A 5,497-nucleotide genomic window follows, 5' to 3' on the forward strand; every position below is an offset into this window, starting at 1 on the left:
GGAGGGGAAGGGGTGAGGGAATACAGCTGACATTGATTCAATATTGATCAGACATCAGCATTTCAGTCATTAGATGTCAACCACAAAACAACATTGATTCAATGACACAGTTTCAACATTGGTTACTTGGCTAGAGGTGGATGGTTGTTTGATGGTTGATCCACCATCATTTGTCGACTTCAACCAAAAATCAACGATTCTAACTATTTTTCAACGTTGATTTAACATCATGTGCTATCTGGGTGAGAACCTGACAGAAACCAAACGTCATAAAAATCATAAAAACTTCCTGCTGGTCTCATTTTTCAGGAGTTTCTTTATTATTTTTTATCCCAGATGATCAGCTGTCTTCCAGAGATATGAACTACAAGGAAAGCCCTTTTAGCTGCAGTATGTGACTTTTACAAACATGTTTTATCCATATTTATTAAAACTGACATTGTGTTGTGACAGTTTATGAGGCAGATATGAAAAAATCTCCTCCACCTCCATGATGATGCTGTTTGGAAAAATGCATCTGTAACTCAGGTTGTTTTGGAGAAATTCAGATATTTTTAATAATTGATGTTATGTCTCCGTTATATTTTATCCTGGCCACCATTCTTGGACCAAGTATGAAATCCTGCGGGATTTTGTGGGATTTGAGTTTTTAAAAGGGGGCGGAGCCTAAGGACAGGTGCGTTTAGGGCCAGCTGCTGCAGATTTTCGCTTTCCTTCATTTTAGATCGTTTTTAATCGTTTTAAATTATTAGTTTTTAAACATGATTTTTTTTATACCGACATGCCTTGTAGTTTGTAGACGCATCTAATCTTTAAAATAATTGGTTTCCCTGAGTTTAGAAATGGGAAGAAACGAACAGGTGAGTGTTTATTGTTTGGAGCATGCTAATGCTAAATATCCAGTTTATTTATAGATTTATTAAGTTAGCTTTTGTTATCATCAGTATATGAATATGAATAAATAAATTAATCTATTCTGTAATGTAAATATTTAAGTGAACCTAAAATGGCAACAATTAACTTTAGTTTTGTTCTGTATTTTTGTTTTGAGCAGGACGTGGAGGGGCAGCTTATGACGTGGTTGTTTTCTGTTTGTTCTCCATCCATTTTATCAACGCAGAGGATCCGGTTACAGACTCACGTCTGCTCCAGAGGTTCATCGGCGCTGATTTGTTTCGTTTAACGCTGATTATTGAAATGAACGGGAACGAATGGAGTCTCCGCTCCGCCCAGATAAAATTATTCTGCAGCGTCGGAGCCGTAAAGCAGAAACTGCCCAGGATCGTGAAGGTGTCATTTATCGAAACATCTGTGAAGGGAGGCGCCTGTTTAGTAAGCCGAACGCCACACGGATCACACACACACACACACACGGTCACAGGAGATGTAACCTGTGATTGAGCTGTGTTTGAAGCAGCTCTATCTGATGTTTCTGGCCTGAACGCAGATGATGGATGTCCAGCTGAGACCAACAACAAAGCTTCAGTCAGGAGCGCCTAATGGCCCACCGACTGAAAACACAGACTGTTAGGTAAACCGGCGTCAGCTGGATCCTCATTACTTCACTCCAGGCAGGAGGAAACTCTCCTCCAGTCCGTCCTGTTGGATCCGTCCTGCTCTGGTTTCCCAGCTGGACGCCATGCAGAGCGTCTGGTAGACATTTTGTTCTGAGGATTTAACTTTATTATTTAGCTCATTTTTACTTCCACAACAACAAACTTTACTTTTCTTGTGTCAAATGAAGCCAACTTCTAGAAACTAAATGTTTAGCGAGTAAGAAAATTCATCTGCCAATAACCGGAAGTGGACTACCAAAATAAAAGCGGGGTATTCTGAACCTCCTTTTGAACTCCTTCTTTCGAATCGCTGTATTTCTCCTCTTCTTCATTGTTTCTTTTCCTCTTTTCTTCTTCGTTTCAGGTGAAATAAAAGGTTTAAAAGCCAATCCAGATGTTTAGCAGATGCTTCACTTCTCAGCCTCACTAGGAGTTCAGAAGTTCTCAACACCCAGCTTTTATTTTGATAGTCCACTTTCACTAATCTGCAGGATAATTTGCATATTAGTTAAATAGTTAGCTTGCTAACTAAATATTTAACTTGTAAACTATTATGCTAATTCAGACGTTAACTAAATATTTAGTTTGGAGCTAAATAGTTTAGCTTACTAACCGAATATTTACTTTCAAACTAAATATTTATTTAATCTCCAGGGAATTTTTTATATTTATCTGGCTAATTAAATATTTAGTTTGAAACTCTGACGTTTATAAATGAGTAAGATGGGAAACGACTGATAATGAATCCATGTTTTTCTTTTATTACAGACTAAATGATTTAAATCATTGCTGCCCAGATAGCACAGCATGATTGAAACAACATTGAAAGTGGTCGGTCACTTATGTAACTCCTAGTAGAGACTTGTAGATGTTTTTGTGTCAACACATTATGCACAGTCAGCAATATTTGCATACAAGTAAGAAAATGTACAGAAAGGAACCACAACTCGGTGTTCTCAACAATTTGAAACATGATTAACCTCCACTAGTAATAAAATGTTCTGACCCAGAGCTCAAGGAGGGGGGGAGATGAGAGGGGTAAAGAGGAGAAGGTTGGGAGGCAGTAGGGGAGATGAGGAGGTGATGAGGGCTGCAACAAACTGCCCAGGTTGCACACAACGGTAAATCAACGTTGAATTATAGTCAGAATGGTTGATTTTTGGTTGAGGTCAACAACTGACGGTTGATCAACCATCAAACAACCATCCACCTCCAGCCAAGTAACCGATGCTGAAACTGTGACATTGAGTCAATGTTGTTTTGTGGTTGAAATCTAATGACTGAAATGCTGATGTCTGATCAACATCTGATCAATGCTGAATCAGTGTCAGCTGTTTTGCCACACCCCTTCCCCTCCTCTCCTCCTCATCAGAGCTCTGGGTCAGAGCATTTATTAGTGAGTGGGGGTATCAGGTTTTAAATTAACCACTGCAGAGGATAGTGGGTGATGATTCATTTCTGTACATTTTCTTACTTTTTCATAAAAATACCTACTGACTGTTTGTGTGTGATATATTGACACAAAAACATCTACAACTTACTACAAGGTGAGGTGAGGGTTGGGCGGTGGGGGGAGAGAGGCAAAGAACAGCTCACATTGATTGAACATTTAGATTACTAGTTCTTCCCCAAACATTGTCCTCAATCAAACTGACCTGCATGTTTTCGGTTCAGCAAAACCCTGTTAATCAGATGTCAGTTAAAATCATGTGTGCTGAATTGAGGAAATGCCTAAAACTTGCAGGGCCTGGTGGACCGGTGCTGAAAAACACTGGATTAGATGTTGGCATTTCAATCAATGGATGTTAATTGGCTAGAATTGAATGTTTTTCAATTCTTCTGTTGTTGACCTGAACCATAAATTCAACCCTTGTGATCATAATTCAACATTTAATTAACATCTTGCCAACAAGCCAACAGCAAAGTGTCTGTGTGTTTGGGCCGTCCCACTCATGTAAATGGTGGGGGTGGACCGCTCCGCTCCTTGTAGGAAGCTGTAGATGTTTTCATGTCAGTATATCACAGACAGTCAGTAGGAATTTTTATTAACAAGTAAAAACTGTACAGAAAGGAATCACCACTCAGTAATAAGATGCTCTGACCCAGAGCTCTGATGAGGAGGAGGGGAAGAAGGTGTGTGGCGAAACAGCTGACATTGATTCAGCATTGATCAGATGTTGATCAGGCGTTGATCAGACGTTGATCAGGTGTTGATCAGGTGTTGATCAGATGTTGATCAGGCGTTGATCAGACGTTGATCAGGCGTTGATCAGATGTTGATCAGACGTCGGCATTTCAGTCATTAGATTTCAACCACAAAACACTGATTCATTGACAGTTTCAAGGGTTTGATTGGATGGTTGTTTGATGGTTGATCCACCATCATTTGTCGACTTCAACCAAAAATCAACGATTCTAACTATAATTCAACGTTGATTTAACGTCGTGTGCAATCTGGGTGTTAATTTTGACTAACTTTACAAACGGCCCATCATAAACATGTCTGCTCCTTAATCTAATGGATTTGTTCCTGTTCCCACTAAGAGTTTGACTTTACTGGACCTTCTGAGTCAAAGGAAAACACTGAGACTAAATCAAGTTAAAGTGATTATTGGGATGTGAAATAAACTGCTTTTCCTGTTTTTCCAATCGGTGATCAGCTTTCTGGGGTCTAAGGGAAAGTATTTCAGTCAGAGTGAGACCTCTTGTCAGCATTCAGAGTTAAAGGAGCACACTTCCTGCTTAATGAAGGAGAAGTGAAGGAACAGTCAAAGTTTCCCTGCAGCTCCGAGCCTGGACCGGTTCTGGTGGAAACAGAGAATCGAAACGGCTGCTCCGAGAGCGGCGAGTTTAAAATCCGTGTTGATGTTTTCATGAGGAGTTCAGATCGATCCGCCTGCTGAGCGTTAGCCTGACAGATTTCGTCACACGTCGCCGATACCAGCTCAGAGAAACACGAGCAGCAACGCAAACACAATGAAATGATGCTGCAGCGTCGTCATCATCACCCAGATGGGATTTTAACTGCAGCAGAAGCGCAGAGCCATTCAGTGCTTCATGTGGCCTTCAGGTGAGAGACGACGCGATTCAGTCACAGAATCAGAAGGTTTCTATCTTCAGACTAAGATCTTCATTCATCAGCAGAGCAAACTGAACGGAGTCACAGCGCTGGAGGAAACGATCAGAGGAAGATCAACCTGAATTCACTCAGAAAGGCAAAGTTTGAACCAAACAGAGCAAAAGGAGAAAGTTTTACAGACGATGAGGTTTTAGACGTTCGTCTGAATAAAACTAATGAATCTAAAATGTAACAAAATATAAACAGATCTTCAGCCAGCTGTTTTTTATTAGCATGTAATTACATAGAAGTGAAGGAGATATTAAAATGTGAATATTGACTAACATGCAAGTTAAACATTAAACATCTAAAATAAATATATTTATAGTGATAATCTCTAAATTGTACTGGGAGCTTCATGTCAGTGATATAAAGTTATAATTTTTAATAAAAACGTTCAGAGTAACAAACTTCAGAAGCTCCACTCAGACTGGAGGAAAAAGTTTTTATTCCAGTTACTAAACACACAATATAATCTGAATACACAGATTATCTGAAATGAAATAAACTCTGTACTTAGTGGAAACAGAACCGAACAGAACCGCAGTGTGAATCGGTGCAGAGCTCCAGAGATGCTGGTTTTCTCTGTTGCCTTGAGGAGATAACCAGCGGTTAGAACAAGCCGCCCGTCTCCTTCTAATAGCATGTTAGCCGTGACCTCTTGACCTCTCGGTGCTGCCGGCAGCAGAGAATCTGCTTCCTGTTGGTCCAACTCAGGTTTTCTTCCACAGAGATGATAAACTCTAACAGCATCACTCTGGGTTCCTGATGGACAGACTACAGACCAGCCAGTAAGACACTCTCTGATTGGTCGATGGAAGCT

The 5,497-nt window shown here is 40.2% G+C and overlaps 1 long non-coding RNA gene across 2 annotated transcripts in view; it reads left to right on the forward strand.

Moving 5' to 3' along the window:
- The first annotated feature begins 650 nt into the window (after positions 1-650).
- The window catches only part of LOC103129997 (uncharacterized), a 19,755-nt gene continuing 14,908 nt past the window's right edge, over positions 651-5,497 (forward strand). Inside the window, exons 1-2 of one of the 2 annotated variants that reach the window (XR_001660160.1) lie at positions 651-860; positions 1,055-1,531. This is a non-coding gene — a long non-coding RNA (uncharacterized LOC103129997). Of the gene's footprint in view, positions 861-1,054; positions 1,852-5,497 lie in introns of those variants that run through there. The other variant, XR_475151.2, reaches the window with a different exon arrangement.

The sequence above is a fragment of the Poecilia formosa genome, unplaced genomic scaffold (assembly GCF_000485575.1).
Source record: "Poecilia formosa unplaced genomic scaffold, Poecilia_formosa-5.1.2 Scaffold597, whole genome shotgun sequence".
NCBI lineage: Eukaryota > Metazoa > Chordata > Actinopteri > Cyprinodontiformes > Poeciliidae > Poecilia > Poecilia formosa.